This window comes from Hemicordylus capensis, chromosome 5, assembly GCF_027244095.1.
Source record: "Hemicordylus capensis ecotype Gifberg chromosome 5, rHemCap1.1.pri, whole genome shotgun sequence".
Classification (NCBI taxonomy): domain Eukaryota; kingdom Metazoa; phylum Chordata; class Lepidosauria; order Squamata; family Cordylidae; genus Hemicordylus; species Hemicordylus capensis.
Genome location: NC_069661.1, coordinates 201,056,046 through 201,068,509, shown reverse-complemented (window position 1 = coordinate 201,068,509; position 12,464 = coordinate 201,056,046). Strand labels below are relative to the sequence as shown.

The window sequence follows — 12,464 nt, the reverse complement described above, 5'->3', positions numbered from 1 at the left end:
TTCTGGAGTTCCCAGAACTGTGTGAAACACTGGCTGGAGAGGAGAGGGACATGCCTTACACTTCCAGCCGGCTGGGTGCAGGAGGGGGCAAAGGGGAGCATTGGGGGGAGGCCAGGGTTGGACTCCTACTTCTTATTTTTTATTTTCTGTTCTGCAGGAATTCTAGGTTTCATTTCCCCCTTTTGTCCTCACTCCCTGGGCAAGCCTTTTAACCTTAGCCTGTAAATGACTACAAAAAGTACTCCCCCTCCCCAGGCAGCCATTTTACACATTTCAGCATAACCATAAGTGAACCCAAAATGGAGGACTTTGTTAATTCTCCACACATGAATGCACTTGTATGAATGTAGGGCATTCCCCACAAAGTTGGCAGGTGCTTTTCTGGAGGCAGGTGCTTTTATTGCTTTTCTGGAGTTCCCAGAACTGTGTGAAACACTGGCTGGAGAGGAGAGGGACATGCCTTACACTTCCAGCCGGCTGGGTGCAGGAGGGGGAAAGGGGAGCATTGGGGGGAGGCCAGGGTTGGACTGGGGGCACTGAGAGGGTGGTGGAATGTATGTGGGGAGAGCGCCGAGTTTTGAGCAGAATAGGTAATTAATGGTGGGAGTTGGGGTGCAGGGGTGCTGTGCGGCTGGGGCGCACCGGGAATATGCCCTGTTGCCCTGTGGGCCAGTCCGAGCCTGGGGGAGGCCCAGATCCTTGGGGTCTAGGAACAAAGTTGACAGGTGCTTTTACTGCTTTTCTGGAGTTCTCAGTTGAGTAGACTAACCCTACACACACACATCGTAAGTGCATAGGCTTTATATATTAAGTTGAACATGTGGCAGTCAGGAGCAGAAGTAAAATATGCAATTCTGCTTTTCTTTCCATATGTTCTATGTAACATTCCATGTAATGTAAAGTCCAATTGAACTTTAGGAAACAGCTTTATCTGAGACTTTTGGGGTTTAAATTTTTGACATGTAATTATGAATAGAGTATTGTTAAATATGGAATTAGAGAACCACCTGAATTCTTGCCAAGATGTGAAATAGAACACTGCAATCATATGCAATGAAATATGAAGAACTTCCTGAAGACCTTTCACTCACACACACACACACACACACACACACACACACACACACACACACACAGTATTATAGTGTTATATAGAAAATATTACCTTAGAATATAATATTTTTGCAATAGAACCCTGATAGCTATGAAATATTTTTCACTGTGAAGAAAATCCTACATTTGGTCTCTTTATGAAATCTAACCCCAGTCACTGAAATTCAGTTTGACTTAATTCAACCATATTTCTCTGTGCTGAAACCCCACAGCTCAATGTTGTGTATTACGTTGGTTGGGTACTTATGCAGAAAGTTGCCCCATGGTAAACAATGGCATTTATGTACTTAATGGTGCAGTTCAGGTTTTGTTGCAGTCTGCTATATAATGAGAGGAAAAACAAATCCCTCTCTCCTATGCTAACAAGCTTGGGTAATGTTCAGAAGCATCTGCCCTTGAATAGCAAACAGTTGTTAATTCTTCTGAGTAAGCAGTAAATGGGAAGTGGTGTCACTTGGTTCCATCAACTTCACACTCACAGAGGAGGTAGGAGAGTGTGTCACAGAAGAAAATGGCCAGCTATTTGGGGTTATATAGTACAAAGAAGAGGACAGAGGAGCCTAAATGCAGTCAGGTTTGACAAAATGCTTGCATTTCTGTGATTACTAATTGATTTTTTTTTTCTTAAAACAAAGAAGTGATTTTAAGTTGACAAAGTGTGACTGCATGGAGCCTCATTTGTAAAGCCAGCAAGGGGAGACAAGAAGGCTCTGAGTACTCCCTGGGAGCCCTTCAAGTACCCCTAGGGGTACTAGTACCCTCTGATGGAAACACCTGATCCCACCAAAGAAGAAACTCTGTACATCTGATCAGAGGTGCACCTTGGTAATCTTGGAGCCTGGACCTAAAGGTCTTTGGAGGCCCCCCTCCCCTGCAAATTAAGTATCATCATGCTCTGCCGGGCCCCACTTTGGTGCTGGAGAATAGTGATGTGCCCAGACCGATCCGGAGGCCATTCTACAGGCCTCCAGACCGGTCCGGACATGCGCGGTTCGGATTAGGGTGGTTCGGGGTGGGGGGACCCCTTAAGGGCGCAGGAGGGTTTACTTACCCCTCCCGCTGCTTTCCCCCCTCCGGTGCCCATATTTTATGGAGTAATTGCTCTTACGATTTCCTTGAGCGCCCCTTCTCTGGCGCTATACTGCAGAAATTGTTTTAGTAATGGGGTGGCAGGATACCTCCCTGCCACCCCTTCCCCTGCTTGGCATCATGGCGTGCAGTGCAAAAAGGCTTTAAGAAGCCTTTTGTGCATGCGCATGTACACACACGTCCTTTCTTAAGTAAACGGAGCAGCAAGATATCTTCCTGCCACCCCTTCTTCCGTTCTGCTTTGCTACAAAGTGCAGCAAAGCGGAAGAAGGGGCGGCAAGGAGATATCCTATCGCTCCATTTACTTAAGAAAGTACGTGCACGTGTGTGTGCACAAAAGGCTTCTTAAAGCCTTTTTGCACTGCACGCCATGATGCCAAGCGGGGGAAGGGGCGGCAGGGAGGTATCCTGCCGCCCCATTACTAAAACAATTTCTGCAGTATAGTGCCAGAGAAGGGGCGCTCAAGGAAATCGTAAGAGCAATTACTCCATAAAATACGGGCACCGGAGGAGGGAAAGCAGCGGGAGGGGTAAGTAAACCCTCCCGCGCCTTAAAGGAACCCTCCACCCCAGTGCCGGACCGCAGCTCCGCGGTTCCGTGCACACCCCTACTGGAGAAGACTTCTGAGGATACCATGGACAGTCAGGAAAACAAACAAATGGATCATAGAACAAATCAACCCAGAATTTTCACTCAAGGCACAAATGACCAGGCTCAAACTATCATACTTCGGACACATTATGCGAAGACCCAGCTCCATTGAGAAATCCATAATGCTAGGAAAAGTTGAAGGAAAGGGAAGAAGAGGATGACCAGCAGCAAAGTGGATGGACTTGATTACAACAGCAATGAATGATCCACTGAGAGACCTTAAAGGCCAAGTTGAAGACAGAGAATCCTGGAGAGAATCTATCTATGGGGTCACTAAGAGTTGACACCAACTTGACGGCACTTGAATCAATCAATCAATCAATCAATCAACCAGGGGCTCTGAAGGCCCCGGGCTTGGGCCCCAAAGTCCAGGGGTAAGAGCGCCTTTGCATGTGATCCATCATGGGTTTTATCCTCCAGCTAAAGAGGAATCCTGAATTTAATGCAATTTTCCCCCTTTATTTGCACAAGAAAGGACTTCAAAATAGTTGAAACATGTTAAAATGCAAGACTATGGAGGGAATATGATATCATTAATCAACTACATATAATGGTTTCTAAAAGGTTCTGGGCTTTGTTAATGTAAATTTTATTCTTCCTTTTGTACATGAATCCTTTATTATAACCCTCTACCCACTTCCTGATTATGTCCCAGTATCTTCCCCAGCCAAAAGATAATTACTTGAATAGTAAATATATTTATTTGTGGTACCATTTCATCACTGGGCTACTTATAAATATTGGGAAGACAGACAACCATATTTTCAGGGGTATAACAAGGCATTTTTAAAAATTCGATGGCTATTTTAAAAATAGAGACAGCCACCAACATGATGCACAGTGTTGCAGAGTAGTAACACTGCACATTATGTGAGCCAGTGACCAGAAATTATATAACAATCTTCTAAATGGATAAGGCCAAGGAAAAGAATCCCCTCCACACACACACAGAGAAAGATCCCAGGACCAGTGATCCCTGTAACAGAGAATTCCAGATGTTGACTGCAACTTTCAGAATTCCCAGCTGTAATGGCCTTTCACTGGGGATGCTGGGACTTTTGGTCAACAACATATGGGATAGGGATGTGCATATCGTTTCAAGATTGAAATGATTTGTCTCTAAGTTGGTCAATTTGAGCTGGTTAGGGTTCTGCTCTCACGAATCTGCTCTCACACCCTTGGCCAAAATAGAGCTCAAATTGAGTCTACCCAGATTAAATTCTAATTGATTCAAGATTCGAGTTTCCCTTTGTCATTGCCATTGTGTCATGTCCCTCTGAGCTTCAATGCCACTCTGGTTGGTTCCTTGCAGTGTGTGGCGATTGGCTGATGACCCTCCTTGCTTTTTGGTTCGCTTGTTATCCTGCAAATCCTATGTTACCAGGAGTAACTGTTGCAACTTTGGCTGAGGGGAAGGACAAGAGAGGGTGGGGGGGCAGATAAATGGACAGTTTTCACAATTGAGGGAAGTAAGAAGTGGGGCCCCTCAGGGATCAGTACTGGGGCCAGTGCTCTTTAACTTGTTCATAAATGATCTAAAACTTGGGGTAATCAGTGAAGTGGCCAGCTTTGCAGATGTCACTAAACTATTTGGGGAAATGAAATTCAAAACAGATTGTGAGGAGCTCCATAAAGATATCTCCAAACTGGGTGAGTGGGTGACAAAATGGCAAATGTGGTTGAATGTAAGCAAGTGTAAAGTGATGCATATTGGGGCAAAAAAACCCTAACTTCACATATACACTGATGGTATCTGAGCTGTTAGTGCCTGATCAGGAGAGAGACCTTGGGGCCAGGGTCGAAAGCTCAGACCAACTCAGTGCACGGCAACTGTGAAAAAGGCAAATTCCATGCTAAGGATTATTAGGAAGGGGATAGGGGAAAAAAGAATGTTAGTATTATAATGGCCTTATTCAAACCTATGGTGCAGCCACATTTGGAATATTGCACCACCCCTACCACCAAACCCGCAAGCCAGTAGGGTACTCAGTTTATTTTTTAGGATTTTTTTTTTTTTTTGAGTTTTTAGACTCTTGGTGTATTATGACTTTTTGTCATAATGAATCCCTATGAAGATTCATAACACACCAAAGAATCTAAAAACTCAGAAGTTCCTAAAAAATAAACTGAGTGTCCCACTGCCTTTTGGACTGGTTGGAGATTAGTTGGCCAGCCCACAAAGCAGTGGGGCATTCAGGTTTTTTTTTTTTTTTTTTTTTTTAGGGTTTTTTAAAAAAAGTTTTTAGATTCTTGGGTGTATTATGAATCTTCATAGAGATTCATTATGAGAAAAAGTCATAACACAGGAGAGTCTAAAAATTCCTAAAAAAATAAACTGAGTACCCCACTGGTTTGCAGGTTGGGGGGGGGGAGTAGTTGGCATCCAATGTCCCCTACCCCCCAGCCTGCTTTGGATCACCTTGGTGCTACCCATGGAAAGTAATAGGGCCACTTTGAATCTACATTATTCCCTGTGGCCAGGGGAAAAAAAACCCTCTTCAAACTCAAAAATTCCTTTAAAAAATCACCCCTTTGCCCAATTCCTTTTGAGTTTGGGTGATTGTTGGCACTCATTGGTCACTACCACACTACCCGCTCTGCTGTCCCCTGGCACTTAAATTTTTTATCAAAATCAATTTGAATTCAAATCAGATCAAATCTAGGTCGAATTGAATCTGGCCTGCTTCAAAAGGGCAAGATTTGAGGTTGAGTTGAATCAGGCATATTAGATTCGACCTTGAATCGAACTTCAAAAACCATTTGTGCACATCTCTAATATGGGATACATTGCCCTCAATCCCTATACATATAATTAATTAATTAAAAAGCAGTACTCTTTGAAATGTGAAGTGACCAAGTGATGCTTTCCCAGCCCTTCCCATCACAAGGTGCTACAGCCACCTTGTGATGTCACAAAGAGACTTGGCAGTTAAGTGTGTGTGTGTGTGTGTGTGTGTGTGTGTGTGTGTGTGTGTGTGTTGGAAGACAGTTAGAGGAGGAGGAGACAGTTGACCTGAGGACAGCTGAAGAGGACAGGAGTCCAAAGAGAAAGAGCAACCAGAAAAGGGGTCCAGGAGAAAGGAAACTTGAGACATGGGCACCTACTGGGACATATAGAAGGGAAAGGAGGGTTCACACTCACCTGGCCCTTAGAGTTCTAGATTCCTTAACCCAAGGTTGGGCTAGTTCCCTGACTGTAAAAATATATATGTCATGGAAACCTATTCGTTTTGTACCTGCCATCCATCATCTAGTGGGATTGAGATAGATACGCCCCATAGATCTTTGATAATAGGTCACTCTTTTTATGGTTTAACCTCAAAGTATAAAGGCAAAAATAGTTCTTAGTTGTGCCTCTAAGCCAAGATGCTATCTCATATAGCTTACTCTAGCAATATGCAGAAATGTTGTGAACATGCTTACTCAATTGTCCATAGATTATGTCTCTTCATCACATGAGAACATAAATTTAACTTTGCCATTCAATTCTACATTCATTTAAAGTGAATTGATCCCTTAGAAACAGAGATATTTCAAGTAAAATGGATCTACAAGATAAATAATAAAATTTATATTTTATTTATTTATTACATTTTGCATATAATGTTTTTATTAGAAGGCACAGGAAGCATCTGTTGGGTTTCTGTTACATGTACTGTAGTGTAGCTGCTTACTTTCCTCCAATGCTGCAGATACCAGCAGTCTGTGCAGCAGAGACAGGAAGTGGCAGCAGAGAAAGGATGGAAGTACCAACATAAACAGAGACTCTGAGACAAAGACTGGTAGGAAACAAGGCTTAGTAAATATGTTAAGTTAAATGTTGTTATTAAAGCTCTTTATATAATTTACATCTCTGGAGCTATTTGTTAAAGATTAAACAAGACAGTACACAACATATACTCTTCAAAGAAACCATCCTCAAAATCTAGAGTTGGTACATAGAATACCATGACATTCCCCACAGGTGGAGGAGCACTCCAGGACATATTTCTGGCATGAGCAAAGTAATGTTCTACAGTCTGTTTTGCAATTGCATCTAATTATTTCAGGAGAGGTGAAGGTGCTACTGGGCGGTCTGTAAGTACTGGAAGGAGTCAATTGTCAACTGATTTCCAACCTCAGTCCGCAGGCAGAAGTGATGTGGTGCGATGCCAAATCCGAACTTGGTTAAATAACAAACCAACCATAAGTTGTGATACTTGGCTGCAGCTGATGTGGGTGGAAGAGACGGCGAGTGTGTTGCTACTGTTATTTATTTATTTATTACATTTCTACACCACCAAAAACAAACATCTCATGGCAGTTTACAGAAAAATAAAACCAATGAAATCACAGTTAAAACCAAACAATTAAAAACAGTTACAATAATTTAAAAACAATAACAATAGTAAAACCAACTCATAGCTGATCAAAGGCTTGGTTGAGTAAGTGCATCCTGATTCCTGAGACCTCTTTTAAAGGCTGCTAGAAATTGTGAAGCTCTTATAACAACAAGGAGTTATAAGATTCCTTGTTATGAAAATCTGCAGGATATGGGAAAGGCCCAACCCTGAGCTGCCACGAGATGAAATGGTGGCAACCACAGACAGACTTCTCCAAATGATCTTAATAAGCAGTCTTGTTGGCCCTTTCTGGCAGTAGCACTTGTAGCAAAGACTAAAAGTATTTTGTGATCATACATAGCTATAAATGGTCTCTCCCCAGAAGTTAAAGCATGACAGACAAGCATGGCTGAATATGAATACCTCAGCCTACTGGAGGAGGATTAATCTTTTGTCATCTTCTTCAGGCCTTTACCGTTGTTTATGTAAAATAACTGGGAAGTAGTGTCACATTACAAAAGAGCATGAATGAAGAGCAAGCTGCCACACATAGTTCCAGAAAATGCTGACTCAGTTGCTTGTATATATCAGGTTTTGCTTTTCCTTGTACCCTGCTTTTGTTCTGCTTTGAACAGCACATGTCTACTGTGCAAGTGCACCTCAAAACAGCAGTAGTACCAGGCAGGGGGTGCACCTAAGTGATCTTGGCACTCGGACCAGCCCTTTGCCAAGCCCCCCCCCCCGCTGTGAGGCCCCCCAAACCTATCTAGCCTGTGACAGGCTTGCGACACTCTTCCTCTGAACTGCACAGGTGTTTCTTGCAGTTCACTACAGCTGCTGGGCTGAAAGGATGTGCCCAGCGGATGCTCCCCCTGCCACCGGTTGGGGGGGAGAGGAGGTCAACTGCTGGGCCAACACCCCCACCCCACCCCTCGGCTGTGCGGTGGCTTTAATTTAAAAAAAATATATACCACGTAGCTTTGCTACGGCGGGCAGTTGCAGGGTGGCTCTAGGAGGCACCCTAGACATTTGGAGGCCCCCCGGACCATGGAGGCCACAGACCACAGCCCCAAGGTCTGGGGGTTAGAGCACCTCTGCTATCAGGATATAGTGTCCTCTGCAACCAAAAACATTTCTTTGTGCAGCATAAACTGCTGTCTGTGCGATGAGGAAGTCTACATCCCTCTTTGCATGCTTTGTCTGACATACAACTTGTTCCAGTCTGTCATGTTGGGCTACATTTAACTACTTGTGAACTTGAATCTCTACATCTTCTCATATGAGTTGCATCCTTGATCAAGGGACCATCTGAGTAGCCATCAAACACAATCGTGGATTTCTCATACTTGTGTAGAACATGCTTGACATAGCTGCTATAGATGTTAGAGAACAATGTGGCAAGAGAAAAGACCAGGATAGTCGATGCAACAGGGCACTGAGATCTAACACGTAAATTGTATCTTCTGTTGTAGCTGTCTGACAATGGCTGCATTCTCACAACAATGGCAATCCTTGTTAAAGAGTTAGCAAGGAACATGAAGCTCCACTGAGCTGGTTGTGAGAACGCACATTGCCTGGGCAATCCCACTCAAACCATGGTGGTTAAACCTCTAGAAAACCAAGATCTGATCCTGGTTATCCAAGTTGATTAAATGCAGTTTAACCATAGCAGTTTGACCAGGATTGCTCAGGAAATCTGCATTCTCACAACCAGTTTCATGGGGCTCAGAAATTCTGATTAACTCTAACCAGAATCGCCACAAAGAATGTAGCCAAAGTTCTACCTCTGGTCATATATAGTATTTGCTAGTACTGCCTTACTTGCTTGTCTTGAAAGAAGTGATGTTTTAAATAGTAACGACAGGTAGGAGCATAGTTAATACTGAAATAGCTCCTCCATTATTATGTCTGTTGTTGTGGCAATAACTTTCAAGCTTTGAAATAGCAGCTGAGGGTCAATATGGACTACTTTACAGTGTAATATAATTTTGTTCTTCATTCCCATGGTAACAACCTGCTTTTTCTTTTGAAATGAATAGTCCCAGTGCCCTGGAAAATTCTTTGTCCCTGCATGGACTAAAGTATCTGAATACCAACTTCTTCAGCATTGTCCACATTGATTGGCTCATGAGCACCACTTCTGATGCAATGTGTGTAATAACTTACATAAAAGGGTTCAGGTCATGTGTGAAGTTCATTACTTCTTCAGCATCACGGAAATATCATTTGGCTTGCATATAAAGCTGCTTTGAGTTATTCACTTGTGTGATACATGACACCAGTGAATTCATGCATTGCACTGTTCACTTCACTGCATGGAACCATCAACTGAACCCAGACATGTTGCTGTTTGTCTGTCATTCCTTTTCCTCTAGTCAGTCCTTCTGTAGACTTGTTGCTTCTTTTAAATGCCTGTTCAATAACAAAATTTGGTGAGAGACTATCTCATAAATGATGTTCAACATGCACACCTTGTTCGACCATGCCACGGACATGAAGGTGACTGGTTTCAAGACTTTCCATTTCTTGCAGGTGTATATATACAGTTTTGTTGTGCAAGTTGTGACCAGTGGCTGCAAAGCATGGAAGCAATTCTTTTAGAAGGTTCCCACTGTGTGTGCATGCAAGCATTCAGAAGAAGGCGGGGGTCTCCTTCCAGATGCAGCTAGAGAAGCCCACTGGAGGATGTGAGAGTGGTCAAGGCACAAGATGGTGAGTATGTGTGTGCATGTGTTTAGAAGGAGGCAGAGGTGAGTGAGGTCAAGAAACGTAAGGGTAATTAAGGTACAAGCTGATGAATATGGTCATGCATGTTCAGAAGGATGTAGAGGTAGCCTTTGAGATGCTGCTTGAGAGGCCTACCAGAAGATATGAGAAGGGTTGAGGCGCAAGCTGGTGAGTATGCATGCACATGTTCAGAAGAAGGCAGAGGTCACCTTTAAGATGCTTCTTGAGAGGCTCACCGGAGGACGTGAGAGGAGTTGAGGTACAAGCTGGTGAGTATTCTTGTGCACATTCAGAAGGAGGTGGAGGTTGCCTTGGAGATGATGCTTGAGAGGCCCACCAAAGGATGTAAGAGGGGTCACAAAGCTGCATCTGCTGAATTTCTGCCTGGATGAAACACACACCCCCCGAGCCCAATGTCCAGCTGAAAGATCAAGGCAAAGAGGGCTGCATGGAGCCTCATTTCTAAAGCCTCCATAATATATGAGACTGCACAAAGTCTTTAGAGCTTATATGGCATGGAAGTTAAGATAGGCACCTTAACTGGCAATTTCCGTGCTTTTTATAGCCTGAGTGAAAATGTAAACGCTCATCTTAAACCAAAGGTTTTTGGATTATCAAATACTGTTTATATTCTATTAAGAAGATAGGTAAAACTTCTTGAACCTTTAAAAATTGCTCATCACAATTCACTTTCAAATCTATATACTGGAAAAATGCATACAATTAATTTTAAAGCTGCACATTGAACAAAGAGACTAATAATGTATTAGAATTAAATAAATCCAGATGCATGAATGCATTTCACCTTCCTGACTTCTCAATTTGTCTTACTGACATCTTATTACGGGTGTGCATTCATTTTGTGATGAATGAAGAACAGAACCAAATGGAGCCTATTTGGTTCAATATTCATTCATCACTGAATGAATATATTCTGCAATGAATGTATGGGTTTTTATTTTGCAACACTATTCATCAGTTACTCATGACAGATAAGAGGCTAAGGAGGTGCTTACCAGGGGCACCAGAGATTCTAAGTACAACCACCTTCTGGCAGCTGCCATTTTATTTTCCCATACTAAGCATTGATATGGGCTAGGGCTGTGCACAAACTGTTCAATCTCGAATTGGTTCGCCTTGAACTGTGCTAGTTCAATGGTTTGATTGCAAACTGGACTGGAGGTGGTCCGGCCCACAACTGAACCAAACCAAGCCCAGTCTGTGGAACACCAGTTCAGCGGTTCGAGGGGCTGTGCTTGAAAGGGGGAATCCGGCAAGGATTCCCCTTTACAAGCAAAGGTGTGGGGGAATCCTTGAAAAGTCTGGTTCAAATTCGGTCTGAATTCGAACTGAACTGCAAGATTCACCCCTAATATAGGCCATTGTGAGAAAATAAAGTAGTAACCCCCACACCAAATGTCAATCATCCATGCTACAACCCCTCCCGGTCAAGCCCTGGACTGATGCTACATTTAATATTTTGATCACTAGAAAAGAGCTGTGCAGAAGGTGTTCTTTAGGGACCTGAGCTGTCCTTTGAGAAGGAGAACTGGTCTTGTGGTAGCAAGCATGAACTTGCTCCCACAAGTCCCCATTGCTAAGAAGGGTCCACCCTGGTTTGCATTTGAATGGGAGACTACATATGTGAGCACTGTAAGAAATTTGCCTTAGGGAATGGGTTGCTCTGAGAAGAGCACCTGCATGCTTACATGTAGACGGTTCCAAGTTCCCTCCCTGGCATCTCCAAGATAGAGCAGAGAGACTCTTGCTTGCAACCTTGAAGAAACCACTGCCAGTTTGTGTAGGCAGTACTGAGCCAGATGGACCAATGGTCTGGCTTGGTATAAGGCAGCTTTCTGTATTCCAGAAGACCTCTGCCCACCGCAGCCATAGTCAGCACTGAAAACTAGTAAAAAAGAAAACCGAAAATAAAGAGGTAAGAGAAAGATAAATGTGAGCAACAAAAAAGCCTTGTATGAAAGTATAACTAAGTAAAAACAACAACAACAAATGAATAACTAAACAAAGATGTTGTAAATAGCAAGTAGAGAATGAAGAAAATGGTGTTTTTTTCTTGTACAACTCTACATCTTATATGTGCGTAGGCAAACATAAGTAGAAGCATCTGTTTAATAATCATGTTCAACTGTCATGATCTTCCATTTCTCGGTAACTCACTAATGCAATCAGTACACAATTTTCCCCCCACCAGGTTTTAATTTGCTTAATTTCAAGGAGCTGTTGTCTTAGAATATTTCCCATCTTTCAGCTGTATGACTACACTGATGGAACCATGTGCTATTCTTTTGCTGTCATTTCCATTTCAATATAGATTTTATAGTTCATTACCTGTCAATCAGTTTTAAATGGTGCAGTATTCATTTTATCATGTTCTGTAAAACACTTGTGTGCTTCTTCCGATGTCTTACATTTATTGCGGTCTTAGCTCTATTTATTTCACTAAGCACTAAAGCCATCTGTAGCTGCACTCATTTTAACATGTATTTATTTTAGCAAATGTAATATTTTTCTTTTATATAGCATTCATCTGGGATGTTTAT

The 12,464-nt window shown here is 42.7% G+C and overlaps 1 long non-coding RNA gene across 1 annotated transcript; it reads left to right on the top strand.

Moving 5' to 3' along the window:
- Nucleotides 1-5,876: 5,876 nt before the first annotated feature.
- Nucleotides 5,877-10,473, top strand: LOC128327881 (uncharacterized). The gene is made up of 3 exons (XR_008308852.1): nt 5,877-6,030; nt 6,547-6,636; nt 9,709-10,473. It is a non-coding gene; the product is annotated as an uncharacterized LOC128327881 (long non-coding RNA).
- Nucleotides 10,474-12,464: the final 1,991 nt, after the last annotated feature.